Raw genomic sequence first — 19,134 nt, 5'->3', positions numbered from 1 at the left:
GGGTCACTTACACGTACAGCATGTACAGAAGAGGAATACAGTTTTTAATTGTGTACACCACATAGTTCAACTTTTTGATGACTGTTACTTAATAAAGTAATTCATGTAACATATCAAAGCAAATGTAGGAAACATAGCATTGAAATTATTATATAAAACATTCTTAAAGCCAAGTACTAAGCAATTTGAATACCTTTCAACAATAAATTACAGAAAAAATGAAGCATCACTTACATAAATGAGTTTCATTTCATACCACGCCATGTTTTTAAAGTTAGTCAATTTTGGACAGAGGGCTAAAAACTGTAAAATATGGTTTGATCAATAAAAAGAACTTATAACAAGTAGGTATCCTTTTATTATATTAAAGCTAAGCCTAGTCATTTCTTTCTTTCCTTTTTTAGAATATAAATTTGCATTATAACTAGGAAAATATTCCACATGTAAGAACATATGACTTGATCTTTTCAATTTTTATTATCATACTCTACTGTAATACATACATATAAAACATATTTGACTATTTGCTAACTCTTTGGTAAATTTTTTTTTTTTTTTTGCTGAGGAAGATTAGTCCTGAGCTAACATCTGTTGTCAATCTTCCTCTTTTTGCCTGAGGAAGATTTGCCCTGAGCTAACATCCGTACCAAACTTCCTCTATTTTGTATATGGGTCGCCACCACAGCATGGCTGCCAATGAGTGGTGAGGTCCATGCCCGGGAACCAAACCCGGGCCACCAAAGCAGAGTGCGCCAAACTTCACCACTAGGCCACGGGGCCAGCCCCTTTAGTAAATATTGAAGAAATGATCCCCTAGAACCAGTATTATTCGTACTCAATCTGCTAATATCAAAGTTCTTAATTCTGTTTTGCATTAACTATAAGAAAATTATGTATAGTTCACTTTAATTTGATCTGCATATAACTAGCATAGTAATAATATAATTACTTCTTCAGATATAGTAATTCTTCCAAACCAGATATTAAGAAAAAATAAATCTATGCAAAAAAAAAAATGTATGTGTTCCTTAGAAATATAGAAGAGGCTTTTTCTTTTGTTTTGTTTTAATTATTAAAGTTTATTGCATCTTCTACACAGAAAGACCAGGTGATTGCCAATATGCTACCTCATGTTTGTGCTGTGCAGATTTGACATTACAAGATACCTTAAGAATAAATCTAAAAATCCTCATCAATTTCATTTTATTGAGTTTTTATATCACTAATAAAATTCTCAAGGACTAGATAACAGTTCCACCATCTCTTTCTGTCTCTTTCTCTTTTCTCTCTCCCTTCCTTTTCCTCTCTCTCTCTTCCAGCCTCTCCCTCTCCTTCTATCTCTCTGTTTCACGCACACATGCATGCACACATCATTTGCAGATGGGAATAATGTAAAACCCCCAAAAAATCCAAAAATTTTCCCTGTGCCTCATTTGATGGGAAAAGAGAAAATATCAAATATTTTAAATTTAAATAATAATCATTGAAGATGTAATACATCTACACAGGGCTTGAGGCTAGGTGGTGTCACATTATATATCACTGATCCAGACTGTGAAAATAGAGAAAAAGTTACTCTTATACATTAGTGTGATTCTGAGGTTCATTCAGTATTCAAGGTCACTACTAAAACTGACAGTGTGCTGATGATTAAAATAATACTTGTTACGATACTCAGAACATCTCAAGTAAACATGCTCAGTTTCCCTAAATCATAAATTTGCAATCTGATACATTCTTTCAGCAGGTTATAAGCATGGTTAGGTTTATAACAATAAACCTGTAAAATTTAATTGCATACTATCATATAAAATTTAATGACTCCAAGAACAGATTCTGAATTTAAGATTATTAGAGTTCATAACCTACTACTAGCCATGTAACCACGAAAAAGTTACAGTGCCTTTATCCATACAACAGCTTCATTGGGTTGTTTGAAAGATTCATTGTTTAAAGCACATATAAGGCTCTGATCATGGGATCTGATACTGGGTAACCACTCAATAAATGTTTGCCATGATTTCTATTTTATTAATAAGAATAACCACAATACATATAAGCACCCAAACATTTGAGTATGGACTGAAGAGCTCAGAGACTCCAAAGAATCAAAGTTTGTTCATCTTTGTAACCCCATATTAGCATATTAAATATTGTCTGAAATAAGTGGGGTTTTTCAGTTAGAATTTGGAAACCTCTTCATAACATAGAATTATCTGTTGTGTTAGGATTTTACCTATAGACACTTTTAAAAATGAGAAGGCCACTTTTAAAGTGGAAAAAAATGTTGGAATAATTATAAACGGTGACTCATCCATTCAATACATATTTACTGTCTGACCACGACTCAGCTCATTCTGCAGCATATTTAGCACCAAGTGTTCAGTGTTCTCTCTTCAGCGAAGGGTTTTCTATCTGAGACCAGAATACTACCCTACAGCACAGGAAGTCCTCTAGTTTAGCTCCATATCTTTCAAGATGATAACTTGTATTAAAGCAGAATTGCAGAAAATCTTGATGTTTTCTGTGTCCCTACAAAGGGCTCACTGTTTCCACTGACAAAACAGATTGTTTTATTGGCACTCTGATTTTACAAGCCAGGAAGAACACGAATCCATATTAACCTCTCTGCACAAAGGCCCGTGTACAACAATCCACAGTTAGGCAGCATTCACTTTAATGCAAATATTGTCCTTTCAATTTCAGAAAGAAAAAGATTATGTGAATTAATATAGCAGAAGACATTATTTAAAATAAATGCAAACTATACAAGGGTTTTTCTCCCAGATTGCCTTTTTTAGATTCTTCAAAATGATTTTACCTATTTTGAGACATTTCATGCAAATATTTGGAAATGAAATTATTTATCGGTGGTTTCCTACCTTATTTCTGTCATCGTGTGCATTTTCTCATATGGTGGCATCTGTTCTTTTGTCACTGAAGGCTATTCTTTGATATTTTAGCAAGAATTTCAGTATTTTGCAAATTTACCATTGCTTATACAAGTGAAAATAAGTTACCAGCCATTTCTTTTCTTACTGGTGCCAATATTTTACTTTTTCTTTATTTAGATTCCTCTGTGCTTTTTAAAACAACCATTAACATCATCTCCACGTAGGTGTACTGACACTGCCACTAACTTCTAATCACAACACGAAATTTGATTTGGCTAATGTGCACGGATTTTTATATATTGTTGCTTCAAGTTACCAAATATAAATATTTCATTTGTTCAAATTTAAATTAACTATGGTCTATTAAATAGATGGACAGATTCTAAAACTCTAATCTAAGAGTAACTAAAAAATTAGCAAGCAACGTGGCACCCTCCACTCTTGTTCCCACTCTTGCTAAGTTAACTGCTTCCTTCCACTGCCTCACTTTCTCACTCACAGAACTGAAGCACTACTATAGATATCTCAAGTTTTCTCGTCATTCTTCCATGCTCCTTTCTGGAAATTTTATTTTCCAGCACCTTGGTTTTCTAGGTAAACATTCAGTGGACTGGCTGAAGGTATTTATCTGAGGTTCAAACTGCATATTGCGGGCCGGCCCCGTGGCTTAGCGGTTAAGTGCGTGCGCTCCGCTGCTGGCGGCCCGGGGTTCGGATCCCGGGCGCACAACGACGCACCGCTTCTCCGGCCATGCTGAGGCCACGTCCCACATACAGCAACTAGAAGGATGTGCAGCTATGACATACAACTATCTACTGGGGCTTTGGGGGGAAATAAAAAAATAAAAAAAAAAACTGCATATTGTGAGACTCTTTGAAAATATTCTACTTTTAAAAATACATGGCATATCACAAGAACTAAACACCTTAAGCATTAAAGGACATGAGGAAGGTAGTGGATCATTATAATTTCAGGATATGAGAAGAGTCTTGAGGGATAGCAGGATTTGGATAAGGCTGGGTCAAGGTTGCTCCCTATGAGAGGAGGCATTATGAACAAGGGCAAAGAGGATGTGGAGTCTAGGAAACAGTTCAAGAAGATGCCTGGTTTGAGTAGAGAAATGGGAAAATGTAGCCGAAAAATAAGATGAACCCATATAACTGAAAACATCAAATGACCAAGTTCTTGATAGGAAAAGGAAAGTCAATGGCCTGAAGTTCTGAGGATGATTAGTCTATTGTCTGACTCTCAGATATATTAAAGAATTAGTGAGATACTAGAAGTAGCACAAGTGTTTTATTTCTAAACAGCAGTAATAGAAGTTGCTGAAAGGATCTGGCATTGGTAACATGATCGTAAAAACATTTGAGACAAATATCTGATGCTCTACATGATCTAAGCTTCTATATAAGTTTGGTTTTTTTTTAAGCTTTTCTTGTATAGTAATGTTATAGTGTATATCTCATTAAGCAAATAAAGCACTATATAGTTTAAAATGTAAGCACAATATACGGCTTGACATAAATCAATACTGTGTTTGTTTTATGCTTTATTAAAGAAATGTCATTTTCAATATTACTTAAATGGGAGTTATTTTTTACGCATTTGTGTATTCTATCTGTACACACAAATCTGTATGAAAAGTCACTTCTGACACCGTATCTATCCTATTGTCTTATCACACTAGAATACTCTTCCTGACTCGACCCTTTCAATGTTTCCCCTTTCTCCTTAATGAAGGATATATAAGGTATCAGGCCATGATAAACTCTTGCCTACCTCTCCAGCTTTATTTTTACTGTTTAAACTTCATATGTAACCACAAAAAACAAATTTCAATTGTGTGAATAAACTTTCTATTTTAACATATTTCAGAGTAACTTTTAGTTGCATGACCACATCTTGGTACACTGCACATGTCTTTTTCTCTTTCCAGAAAGTCACTGTCAGCATGAAGAGTTATTTCTTCAAAATCAAGCCAACCATGTCCTCTCTCCAAAGTAACCACCGCCTCCCCTACCCACTTCCACAGTGTACCTTTCCCATTATTACACTAATAAATCCCCTGTGGTTATTATTTTCGTGTCTCTCTGATTAGACCATGAGCTATTTGAGGGAAGGCTTTCGGCATAGTGCTCATCTTCATGCCTTCCATACACAAGGCCTGGTACAAAGCGGGTACTCAGGGAATGTTGCTTTTAACTCAATACATTCTTCCTTTTTTGAGATAAAAGAAAATATATCCATTCACCGCTCTGAAGAGCATCTATTCACTCCACCTGTGACTCCATCTGGGGGGAAATTACAATTTTATTTCTTCCCCCTGGTATTTCCAATGTTGCTTTCCTTGTGTGCCCAAGCTCTATCTTTAGGAAAAGCTTTCATGTGACCACACTGTTAACATCATTCCATTTTCTTTCCCTGCCAAAGGGCTTCAAAAAGAATCATGAAACTACAATGGTAGAAGGAAACTTAGAAATCATCCAGTCATCACTGGGGTTTTAAAATCAAGAAAACCAAGGCTTAGAAATGTTGCATGACTTGCCTAAAATCACACACAGAGTTCATGTGAATGTCAGGGCTAGAATCTAGGCCTCCCAACTTCCAAATTGACTTTTGGTTTTAATACATCACTCTAAATTTGCTTGCTACCTACATTCTACTTAACATTTCCACCTGCATTCTGGTTTCCCCCATTGAGTGCCAGAAATTGCTCTGAGGCCACCCACAACTTCCTTTCCTTTACTCTCCTCTCTAAGGCATTGGACCCTTGACCACTTTTCTCCTCCATGAATACTACATTGCTCTAGCTGTCCTCTCTAGCGACTGTTTCTGTTTCCTTAAACAGGTCATGTTCCTTACTCCAAGGCAGGTTTGTGGTCAACAACTGTTCTCTGCATTTATCACCCTCAATGGTTTTACAGCCCCCTGTACAGAGATGATTCTCAAATCCCCCTCGCAGTCCACTGTTTCCATTCAAGATCCACTCTCCTTACCTCTCACCTCTCATTATCTCACTTCAGTTCTATTGTCATTCTCCCCAAATCAGCACCTCCTTTCTAAGTTTGTATCTCTATTCATGACTCTCATTTTTCTCTAGTTACCCAGGCTAAAAAACTTATATAGTCCTTTACTCTGCCTGTTCCAAATTTACATTAAACTATTTATAAGAAAACAATAATATAAGAAAATAATATGCCTGAATGCCACATACTGTATATACATTATTTCGTTTAATCGAACAGCAAGCTTGGGATATGCTAATTTCACCAGTTTTATAGTTGAAAAACGTGAGTTTCAAAAAGATTTATTGTGCCCTAAGATTACAAATCAGTATGTGGCGGAGCCAGGATTCAAACCAAAGACTGCCTGGCTTCAAGCACACGCTGCCTTTGGGAAGCTATCTGAAAAAGGCTAGGCCTGCCATACAGCTGTTACTCCAAACAACTCTCATCTTTAAAAAATTTTGCACTGAGGATTTGACGTCAAGCACAACACCTCACAGATGGTAGATGTCCAAAGTTTGATATCAATAGCAAGGCCAGGCCCCATCCCTCACCAAGCAGAAGACAAAAATACCGCATTAGGCTCTGAACTTTATCTTGAGCTGACTGTTTTATGTGATCAGACTTACTGGCTGCCAAAGGCACACTGGCTCTCTGAGGGGGCTGAGGGCTTCATCTCCAGGCCTCCTTCAATAGTGGATGCTCAATAACTCCCCCATGGCAGATTCGGGAGAATATTTCAAGGTTTTAGTTTTCTTTCCTTTTTCCTTTCTTTTAATTCTCTTTTCTATTTTCTTTCTTTAAATGTTTTCTGATTATAAAACCAGAACTTTTAAATAGAAGAACATTTAAAAAATACAGCTAAAAAAAAGAAAATAATCATCCCAAATCCCATCATATAGAATAATTATATATGTATTTATATATTTCTTTTTAGTCTATTAACATACACACGCATAAATATATATGTGTGATGTACTTGTGTATGTGCGTGTATGTGCCCATACACATACACACATAGGTTAATGTTTTATACTCTACCATATTTTCTCATTTAAGAATAGCTTGGGGCCAGCCTGGGGGTGTAGCGGTTAAGTTCGAGTGCTTTGCTTCGGTAGCCAGGGGCTCACGGGTTCAGATCCCAGGCACGGACCTATGCACTGCTTGTAAAGCCATGCTATGGCAGCATCCCATATAAAGTAGAGGAAGATGGGCACGGATGTTAGCCCAGGGCCAATCTTCCTCAGCAAAAAAAAAAAGGAGGATTGGCAACAGATGCTAGCTCAGGGCTAATCTTGCTCAAAAAATAAAAAGGAAAAGTAAATAAAAGAATAGCTTAATAGCTATTTTCTTTCTTAATAGTATTAAATAATCTTTATAAGCCTGGTTTTTAATTGCTGAATAATAGTTTTTCCTCTAAATATATCATAATTTTATTATCTATTCATTCATTCAACCCTCTATTCAATAAAATGCTTATGAGTATCAACATTGTACAGCCAGAGCTCAGGGTGCAGCAGTGAACAAGGCTGGCAAGACTCATCAGCAACTTACACTGCAAAAAGGGAGACAATGTGCTATTTATTCAACCAAGTCAAAGTTACACATACAATTGCTCCATAACCATTTGTTCATAACCTTTGCACTGATGATTAATACACCTCTTCGTCTGTGTTCTACTTCACAATCAAAAACAAGGTTAAACTATAGCCTGAAATTATCCCAGCAGATACCTAAGGACAAAGGCAGGAGCTGAAAGTGACCATCTGGAGAAGATTAATTAACTCTCTTAAAGGATAAGTGTGACACCCCAGGGACTGGGCATCTCTGAAGAGCGGAGCCTCCCAAGAACCCAAATGTGGCCCATGAGAGAGAAAGTGTCCTTTTTAAAGACCTGCCAAATAGAGCTCAGCAACACCATCCCGTGACACCATCAGTCCCCTAAGCATTCTCCTTCTTCTCGTCTCCCTTCCAGCTTAAGTCCTAGAGGAGCCAGAGGATGCCCAGTGCACTGAGCAGGAGGAATGAAGGCTTGAGGTGGGGAATTAACGAGGACTCGGACTCCATTCTCCCTTCTTCACTGCATGCGATTAGCTCTAAGAAAGCCTGAATGTGGAGGGGGTGTGGTAGAGAAATCAACTTCACATAAATTTGGATGGTTTGATGATTACAGGACAAATATTTTAATTACCAAACAGAGACTATTTGTGACTAAATTTGCCAGGGTACTTCTCACAACCTAAGAGGGAAGAACACCAGAAGGAAGACCAGAGGGGGAAAAAACTGCTTGTTTTACTATGATATCCCTTGAGTCCTGTTTAGTCAATGAAAAGTTATATATGTATAATATGAACTCAGGTGCCAAGTACTATGAAGGGGGTAGAGGGTGATGTGGGGATGGTCTTTTGGGTGAGGTGATATCTGAGCAGAGACCTAGAGTATGAGAGATGGCCAGGCCAAGGTGTAAGGGGAGAATATTCTAGGCAGAGGGAGAAACAAAGACCCTGAGATGGGAACAAGCTTAGCATGTTTAAAGAAAAGCAAGGCTAGTGCGGCTGGAGCAGAGTGATAGATGGGAAATGATTGTTAGAAAGGAACCCACGGGCATTCCATAGCAGTGTCACTTATTTGATTCATATTCAATAATAAACTCTGATGAAATCCTCCTTTGGCTTTTAGACCATCTATCTTTTCTTAGACACTGGTTACAGATTTTACTATGGGACGCTTCACGATGGCCTTTTGTCTTATGTTCTTTCAACACGGTCTTATTTTATCTACATAATAATTACACAGGAACAGATTGCATTCCTACAAATCAAAAAAATATTCCTTTTCTCCCATTTTCTTGAAAACCACTGCCCTCTTTTAACTTTTCCCCAACACTTGACAGAGATATGGACTTAAAAACAATTTCAAAAATGTCCCTTTTTAACTCCATTATAGATAAACATCACAAGTATGATAATAAACAGAAGCTGTTCTATGTTGAAGTGAAAAGGAAGTGGTAAAAACTGGTAAAGTGGTAAATGAATGCTCCATCATACCATTTAGTTATTCAAAATGATTGATTTTTTATTAATATGATGGTTATCTCATTTCTCATTTTATAGTCTAGTTTTTGCTCATATCAAGAAAAGCTGTTGATTTTCTTATACTTTCTTGTATCCCTTCACTTTACTGTAGTCTCTTGTTGCTTATAAAGATTTTTTAATTAATCCATTGGGATGTCTATGGATTCTTTAAATATGCCAAAAGTGAGTTGAGAAACAGGGAGCAAATTCAGTTTTAAATCTACTTCTAACTTTATCAACCAGTCTACACAAAAGCTATTATGTTCCATTGTATCTTCCTGATGATTATTTACTGTTCATTAGAAATGTACCTACTGACTACCTACCATATGGCAGTATGCAAGGCACTGAGGATTCAAAGATGAAAACAGATTTAATCCCTGTTTTCATGGACCTTATATACTAGAGGGAAAGACAGGAAAAAATCAGGTATTCAGACAAATATACTTAAGAAATTATAAATTGTGAAAAGTATCATTAAAGAAACAAACAAGGATCTGAGAGAAATAGAGTGGAGGTTGAAATGCTAGAGAGGGTGGCCCAATAAGACCTTTCTAAGGAGATAGCACTTGAAGCAACAAGACGTAAAGAAGGAGACAGCCATATGAAAAAGAATATAAGTGAGGGAAGAGTGGCGTATTAGATGGAGGATACCATATACCAAGGCTATGACCCTGGAAGATACATGGGAGGAATTCAATATATTGACTTTGTGTTTACAAAAGTATACACTTTTTAATTATCATTTATAAAAACATACATTTGTGTTCCATATGTTTACGCCACAGTAATATTTTAAAAATGAAAAACAAATAATAAGTAATATAACTATATTACTTAGCCATATAGAGGAAAGGCAAGAACTAAAAGAAATGCAATTGCTCCCTGAGGGCAGAAATCAAGGATGGAGAGGAGGGGGCAGGAGAGTTTATGTTTTCCATTATAATTTTTTGTAATAAGTGTTGACTTTTCAAACGATGTACATATACGACTTAGATTACACTTTAATTTAAAAGAAAGGTTGAAATGGAGAGATACAAGACTTGCAGGGAAGCTACTGCAGTAATTAAAACAATAAATAATGGTGGCATTACTGTAAAGTCTATCAGTGAGGAGGACCTATAGATGACCCAGGACACAGTTAAAGAATTGTTGTGGAGACTGAGCCAGTGGTAGGAGTCACAGACAAATAATTATAGCTGCAAAAACAGAACAGAGGGGCTGGCAGGGCATGATTCATGTAGAGCTCTGAAGACCATGAAAAGACATATAGATTTTATTTGAAGTGTAACTGGAAGCAACTGACAGTGGATAGCATAATCTGATATAAATTTTGAAGAAAGTCATTCTTCTTTTTTGGAAAACGGATTATAGGGTGACAAGAGTAGAGTCAGGGGGACCAGTTTGAAGTCAGTTATAATAGTTCAAGTGCAAGATCATCGTGGCTGAACTAAGGATGTGGAGAAAAGTAAATACATTTGAGATTAATTTTAGATACTCATACAAACCAGAGGGTGACCACCCAACCTCCATGTTGGAACATGGAAGGACAATAACACAAAGAATTAAGGATGACTTCAAAGTTTCTGGCTTAAGTACTGAAGAAGGGGAGATAGACGTCTGTGATTAAGACATAAATGTCAAATACCGAGGATGAAACAGATTTTAGGGGCAAAGAATTGAAGTTTCTGATGGGACCTTATTAGATTTGATATATCTGAAACGTCCAAGTGGAGAAATCAAGTAGACCCAGTTGGGGTATAGAGCTTAGTGGAGGGTTTTGAGCTAGAGACATATATCTAGGAGCTGCCAACATAAAGATAATTTTTCAATCCATGGGGATGAGTGATGTTATCCAGAAAGAGAATGTAGAGAAAGAACAGAAGAGGGCCTAAGACCAAACCCCGAGGACCCTAACTAACACTGAGAAGTAGAGAAGGAATCCGCAAAGGAGACTGAGGAGGAAGGCCGGTGAGGTTAAAGGAAAAGTACGAGCTCGTATAGTTAATTTTTTTAAATCAGAATTAACTCTTTCTAGAAGTGGCTTTAAAGAAAAGACAGGATAAGTTGTCATTCAGTTCACACTGAAGAAACTATGGCTCTGTCTCACCCATCCTGCTCAAGCTAAAAATTTAGTAGTCCTGTGCAATTTGATCAAACACATGTGCTCATGCTGCTATTAAATTCAACAGCAAAAACTGAGCAAAAGAACACTCCCCTGCCTATATCAATCAGGTTCTCAAAAGTGATAACAACGTGACTTTCTTTTGTTGCAAATGAGAGAATTTTACATGTTTTATTTTGTCGAGTCATGAGGAAAATTTAAATTTATTAACTAACTTTGCCTGACCTATATTATTCCTATTTTTTAAAAAGGTGGCTTCCAACTTGCCACCCACCCTAGTACTTAATGAGTTGGTACCTATTCAGTCGTGCACCTAGTTGTTAAAGGGTTAGTCACTCAGTGATTTTGCAGAGCCGTTCACCATGGTGATGAGCACTTGCAGCACTTATCTCATGCAATTCCAGCCCAGTTATGTGCTTTAAGTGGAACTGAATGAGACCACTGAGAAAGCTGCACAGCTGTGACTTGGGGAAGTACTCATCACTGCCAGGTCTTACTGGTGACCTCACAATTAACAGAGATGTTGCCAACCTCCTACATACCCCTAGAGAGTAGATGCGAATTCATTTTACCATGGAAACAAGATTAGTGGAGCAAACTACTCAAAGACCATAGCACTGGTACTCAGAGACATGGAAAATGTGCTGCAACTTATTTTCCAGATCCAATGAAAGGTCAAATAAATATAATCATTATTTTATTTGACAACATTTACTGAGTGCATTCTGTGTGTCAGCTAATGTGCTAGATGCAGGAAATACAGCACTGTACAAAACAGGCATTTTAAAACAGACAATCCTAAGTATCTTTTATAATAACTGAGTTTACTTATTGTAGGTTTTAAGTCCTCTTTCCCATCTGCACCTACATTAGCAAAATGTGTTGTTTTCTTTTCCACTTAGGACCCTTGGATCATTCCAACATTTCCCCATTTCCCCCACCCCCATTTTGAACGGCATTAAGTAATAACCAAGAAATTATATTGGTGTTTTTTCCCCCTTAAAGAGAGCAATAAATTTTGTACCAACAAAGTTCTTTCTCACATGGCTTGTTCCTTTACAAGACCCCCAAATACAAATGTATGACTAAGAGCCTAAAGAACACACTTGACCTTTTTTCCTCACAACCTTTCTTTACTCTTTCTTTTATACATGTCCCATCAGTGAGTCCAGAGGCTCAAAAAGCTAATGTAATAAAAGGCTGGTTTATTAGAGGTTACCTTGGAAGGTCATACACCTATAGAGCTGAAATAATCTGTTATAAACTGGAACCCAATGCACTCTGCATATACCAGACCATATCAGAAATATTACGGCCATGCATCATGTTTTATGAAAGATATTTATAAATAAGAGCATATCTAAACAAGAAATTAGGGGTCAGTTTGTTCCAAATTCCACCCAGAGAAGAAAAATTCCACCCATTCACCAACATCCCTGATATTTAATATTCCGTTTATGCATTTCAATCACCACTCTGAAGCCATCCAGGCCTTCACTGGACAGTGGTAACTCTCAGAAAAATTTTTATAAAAGGTCCAGAAGGCTTCTTCACCAAGACTCTAAACCACAAGTCCTGAGTCTGCACCCTAAGCACCTTTTCACATTTCACACTCTCATGGCGTCTCTCCACATGCCCAGTTACTATAAGCATTCCTGATGTGAAATGGGTTTCCTATCCTTCTTCATTCTTTTCATTTTACTTGGATGTTCTCTAGTTTATAAATGTCATTCTTAGGTTTATTTTCTTTGATTTTAAAGTATGGAAATGAATGCTGAATGAAAAATGTCTTTAGCACGTAGGATGAGTTGAAATAAGAGAGTACAAGAAAAGTAACACATTAAGAACTGGGTACAGACTGGTATAAGACAAGATGGAAAGTGTTTTCATTTATTATTTTTTATCATTCTTTATCAGGAAGTACTTCAAACTTTCAGAAATACATAGGATAATAGAGTTCTCAGTAATCCACTCCCAGTATTTAACAAATGTTAACATTTGTTTGCTGTAGATCATTTTTTTTTAAATTTAACAATTTATTGATTCAATTGAAGCAGACCTGCACACCTTCAAAACCAATTCTCTTCTCCTATTGCTCACTGAACTACCACACTGAAGATGTGCATATCTTTCGCACTCATGTTTTAAATTTTCACTACATATGTCTTGCTATTACAAGTATTGCAACAAACATGCTTGGATCTATTAAAAAGGATTCACTCTGGTGGCTGTATTGAGGATGCACTATAGAGGGGGAAGGCTACTGCAACAATTCAGATGAGAGGTTATCGGTGGCTCAGGCCAGAGCGGTACTGATGGCAATGGAATTGGTCAGATTCAGGATAAACTCTGAAGATCATTTAAACAGAACATACAATGCTTGAATGTGCAGTTTGAAAGAAAGAGAGGAATTCAGGACCACAATGTGATTTTCGGCCCTCGTCAAATGGAACTATATAATTGACCATCAATAAGATGAAGAATAACGTAGGGAGAGCAGGATGGGGGGAGTGGAGAGGCGGGATGATCAGCTCAGTTTGGAACATGTTAAGTTTGATGTATCTATCAGACCTCACGTTGAAATATCAAGTAGGTAGCGGGACATACAAACTTGGGGCTCAATAGAGTAGTCTGAACTAGAGTTACCTATTTTGGAGTCATTGGCCTATAGTTGGCATTTAAGCCATGAGACTGGATAAAATCACCAAATAAACGTAGATAGAAAAGAAAAGAAGGCCTGTGACTGAGCACCAGGGCACATAAGTGTAAAGAAGGCACAGAGAAGAGGAATAATCAGTGAAGCAGCCTGAGAGGGAGCAGTCAGAGAGTTGTGGGGTCCTGAAAGGCAAGTGATAAAAACATATACCAAGAAGGAGGGAAGGTGCAATCAGCTATTCCCAATCTTGCTGATGGTGGCAACTGCAAATCAGTAGCCCCAAGTGAATACTTCTCTCTGTCAGTTCCACATCCTCTATCCTTTGCAATTAACCATTCTGAAATATAGACTTATTTGTTTACAATTCAAATAAAAAATTAGATACAACTACCGTTCAATTCCTTATTTCATTAAAGCTAAATGCAATATAAATTTCAATGGAATATGGGGAAATGTCTGAACTCAAAATTCATCACACATAAATATGGATTTTGCAACTTTAACATTCTCATATGGAATCTCTGTGGTTTGAAAGGAAAATAAAATATTTGGGAAAATAAAATACTTGAGAGCAATCCACCATGAACAAACAGAAAAGTAACTCGGGTGTGATTCTTGTGAAAGAAATAATATGTGGGTAATTTTCACTTCTGTCTTCTATCTTGGTTGTAATAAAGTATGAGAGTTAAGCCATTCTATTCCATCTAAAGTTTTATTTAAACTATTTGTAGAACTTATCCTTTATTCTTATAAGTTTTATATTGTTATATGCAGCCAAGATACTAAAAATATTTTTGGATATCGACTCCATCATCCAACAAACTAGCAACTACTTATAGATTCTTAGCATTTGCAAACTCAATTAGAATCATATTAATGTTCTTATCTAAGAGATTGATTAAAATCATTGAACAGCAGTTTGCCTCCTGCACCTTCTCAGGCAGCAGCTATGTTTCTTCTATTCTCCGCTTCCAGCCACTGAAGCCTGCCACGATCCAGTTCTCACCAGATTTTCTTCATCATGACTTGCTTCACCACTTAACACCCAAGCCTAACACAGAGTCTGGCAGATCCATAATGCTAATTGACTTTCATCATTAAAAGATCTTCAAATAACAGCTGAATTATCAAAGCTTTCAAAGAACTTAATGTAGCTTGTTTGGTACCTTCCTCCAAAGACAATCCTGCTCACCATGGAAGACACTGGAATTTCCAGTAATTGGAGCTGGGGGCCTTCACTAGAAAGCAGTCATTCACCTATACTTTTTGCTCTACCTTTCACTCCTGAAATCAACTTTGGTTCAAGCATGAGCTTCAGTTACCAGACCCTATCATACATCTGTAAAATTTGAAAATAAACAAGTGCTTAAAATTAAAAAATAATTATTGAACAAGCAGAGTCAAAGACAGAATCATGATGCTTCCCATAAACCTCTTTCCCGGTTGATATTAGTGTTCTTAAGATATCTTCATTTAAATGGTTAGAAATCTACCTAAATATTCTCATCCCAAATCATTAAAGTGTTTCTTTAAAAAGATAACTACAGGCGCCAGCCTGGTGGTGTAGTGATTAAGTTCACGCGCTCTGCTTTGGTGGCTCAGAGTTTGCAGGTTTGGATCCCGGGTACAGACCTACGCACCGCTCATCAAGCCATGTTGTGGTGGTGTCCCATACACAAAATAGAGTAGGATGGGCACAGATGTTAGCTCACGCTAATCTTCCTCAGCAAAAAGAGGAAAATTGGCAATGGATATTAGTTCAGGGCTGATCTTCCTCACCAAAAAAAAAAAAAAAAAGATAACTACAAAGCATCTTACTTAAAAGAAGAAAAAATGTTATTCAAAACGCTGAGAGGAGAACTTTAACTGAAGTTCAACTAAAAATGCAAAATGGATTCAGAAAACATTTGGAATGAATATAATTACATAACATCAATTCTGTAAATGACAATCACTAAGACTCTAACAGCCAAATGAATAAATGTCAAGTACAATTCACAAAGGAAGAAACAAAGTAGAGAAATAGGTATGGAATCATGGTCATTCCTGGCTAGTAATTAAAAGAATGCAAATTCCAACAATCAGGCACAATTTCACTGTTTCAAATAGCAAATTAAAAAGCATATAAAATTATAATTCGTAGTTGGCTAAAATAAAGTCAACCTGGTGCCCTCAAACTTCACTGGTGGCATCACTAACTTCACGACTGAGTGCCCTCTGGGAAATTTTTGTACCAGCCACGTTACCTACACCTTTGGACTCAGTAATTGCAGTTCTGGTAATTTATTCTTGGGATACATTCAAAATAAGACCTTGCTTCGTTTTATTAAATTCAACAACATAAAAAATATTAAAGAAAAACATATGGAAGAGATATGATTATGACTTTGGAGTAGGGAAGATTTTCTTAAAGAAGCAACACAAAGAAGCAAATGCATAGGATAATATTCACTTTTCAAAAATGTAAAAACATGGAAGCCATCTCAAAGTCCACCATTAAGGAAATAATAAGCTAAATTATGGTATACTCAGGGAAAACACGTTATATTCTCTTTAAATTTGACTTTACTGAAGTCTACGTGGCAATACTGTAAAATGCTTGTGATATGTTAAGTTTCTTTAGAAATGATGAAAGTTGTAGGTACACTTCAATTTGAACTTTTAAAACAACTCAATACAATCATAGGGAAACAGACTGGTAATAAAAACAGTATATCAAAATTGTAACAGTGGTTATAAATAGAGAAAATATGAACATATCTCTTTTTAAAAAACAATTCTTATGTAGGTATACTGTTTTCATAATAAATATAAATATAAGTATAGTAAATATATACGTACATACATACATCGACCTTTAATCACACAAGCAATACACAAGTACTCTCCATCAAAACAGGTTTCAAAATTATCAGTAAGTGTAAAGATCTCTTTGACTACCATTCTCAATCTTAGACCCCTTCGCTTATCTCCAAAAATATTCAATATTATCAATTTGATTGGATTCCTTCTAGATCTTTTTGTCTCTTTATACATACACATATAGGCACGCACAAGAGAACGCATAGTATTGTGAGTTCTTTTTCACATAAATAGCAACAAAATCTATGCATCGTTCTGCATCTTGCTTTTTATTGAAACTCAACAGTACAAAAGTATTAAAAGAGGAGAATAGTAGAGAGATTTGATTATGACTTTGGAGAAGGAAAGGTCTTCTTAAAGAAGCACCAAATGCAGCAATCCGATAGGACAGTACTATCAAATTTGATCACACTAAAATGTAGAAACAGTTTTTGACAAAACAAAATGGCAGACTGGAAAAAATATTTGCAACATGTGTAACAAAGAAATTTATTTAAATATAAATAATTCTGAGACAGAAAGGTAATACAGTAGAAGAATTCCCAAATTATATGATAGGAAATTCATAATACTAGAAGAAACCCTAATGACTGATGACATGAAAAAATGATCAACCTGACCAACAATCCAGGAAATTAAAATGGAAACAATAATAGAATGCTATTTTACAGTCATCAACATAGAAACGAAATTTAAAACTAGACAATATCAAGGATTGAGAGGTTAGTGGAGGAACAGGTACTCTGAAACAGTGTTGGTGGCAGAATAATTGGTATGAACACTTTGAGGAGCAATTTTGCACTATCTCTTAAATGAAAATGTACATACTCAATGCCTCAGCAGTTTCACTGAAAAGAAATACTCGCATACGTGCATAATGGAAAGGGCAAGTAGAAGATTGGCAGTGCAAACTGTTCCTCATAATTAAAAAATTAAGAAAATCTAAATGACTTCTGTCTGGATCAATCTAAAAGAATAATGTCGTTATAAAATACATATTTTTAAAAGACAAGTAATAGCAGTTCAGTGTCTACTCTGCAAATTCTCTCAGTAACCTGGGATGAAACTGCACATCTGCACCAGAAGACATGGATTTATTTGAAGAGTTAGGGGGTTCTCTTATGTCATTACCTACCAAGACTTCAATTCCATTTAGCCAGTATTTACTCTATTTTTCACAAGCTTGAAATTAATTATTTTAATTAATTTTTATTTGATTTGATAGAGTCAACATATGAAACTGAATGCTTCGTTTGCCTTTCATACAATATTATGAATTTATTCTGACCGTCTAAAGTCCTTAGCACAGGCCTTAGCAGGCTACCAATGCACATTGTCTTATTTCTGTTTCCTACACATTCTTCTGAAATTTTGGAAGGCCAGAGAGGAAATTGAAGGCTATAAGAAAACAAGCAAATTGACCCATCATCTCTGTGGATGTGCATTTTATAGTTACTTTGATCACTTGGCCATGAGAAGCCTGTACTTGAATGGGGAAGTGTCAGAGTCCTTGTGGAGATCAGTTCCTGGATGGCATTTGAGCACTGAAAATTTGAAAGGAATTTTGGGGAAAGAATGTTGGTGAGAAAATTTCATTTAACTGCTCAATCAACCAACAGACATTTCCTGGAATGCAAGGAGTAATTAGTTTTATATGTTTTCTCCCAGACCTATTTAAACAAATTAATGTACAAACTGCACATGGGTACACTATTACTTATGTTAACCTAATTTAATATTCTGCATTCATTTAATTAATTTCAAAATATCTAACAGGTAGCATTTTGAAAGGTCTAGAAAATTATTTAATGCATAAACCAAAACATTTTCTATCTTTATTTCTCGTCTCCATTTTATTTAACAAACACATTTATAGCCCTTACAATGATGCCAGACATGTTCTAAGTAACTTACTGAATCTTAAAAGGTGAAGATATGGAGGCACTCAGTGGTTAAGTAAATTGTCTTAGGTCACACAGCTGTAGGGTAGTAACAGGAGAGGTTGGATTCAAACCCACACATTTTGGGTCCTGAGTCCATGCTCTTAATTTAAAGAGTACTCTGAAAGTAAGCTTCTTTGCTCTGGCATTTCATTTTCAAACGTTAATGACTAAGGTTTTTTCCCCTCAAACTTAGTATTGAACTTTTTAAAAAAAATTATTGTTTTAGCTGCATGTAAAATGAGCTTGCACTAAATGGAGTTTTTTGGTTTGGGGATTTTTTTTAGGTTGTAGCTTATGAAATTGCTTTTTATTGTAGGGCAAATAGTCATATATTGACAATTTCATACAATTCAACCTATCAAGAAGAAACCTGAAGCATAAAGAAAAAGGATGTGGCACTGGAAGACCAAACTCAGTATCTGCTCCATCACATGGGACCTGTGTGAGCTTAAGCAAGTCATATAACCTCCCTGGTCCTTATTTTTCTTGTTGTTAGTGTGGGAATACTAAGATCTATTGATTATGACTACTAAGAAATAAATGGTTTACTCCGTAAAAAGTTTTCATCAATCATA

The 19,134-nt window shown here is 36.1% G+C and overlaps 1 protein-coding gene across 1 annotated transcript in view; it reads right to left on the bottom strand.

Moving 5' to 3' along the window:
- The window catches only part of ADAMTS19 (ADAM metallopeptidase with thrombospondin type 1 motif 19), a 228,082-nt gene that overhangs the window by 182,526 nt on the left and 26,422 nt on the right, over positions 1–19,134 (bottom strand). The window lies entirely within an intron of this gene.

Source organism: Diceros bicornis, chromosome 1, assembly GCF_020826845.1.
Source record: "Diceros bicornis minor isolate mBicDic1 chromosome 1, mDicBic1.mat.cur, whole genome shotgun sequence".
Classification (NCBI taxonomy): Eukaryota; Metazoa; Chordata; class Mammalia; order Perissodactyla; family Rhinocerotidae; genus Diceros; species Diceros bicornis.
This window is presented reverse-complemented; position numbering and strand designations above follow the sequence as displayed.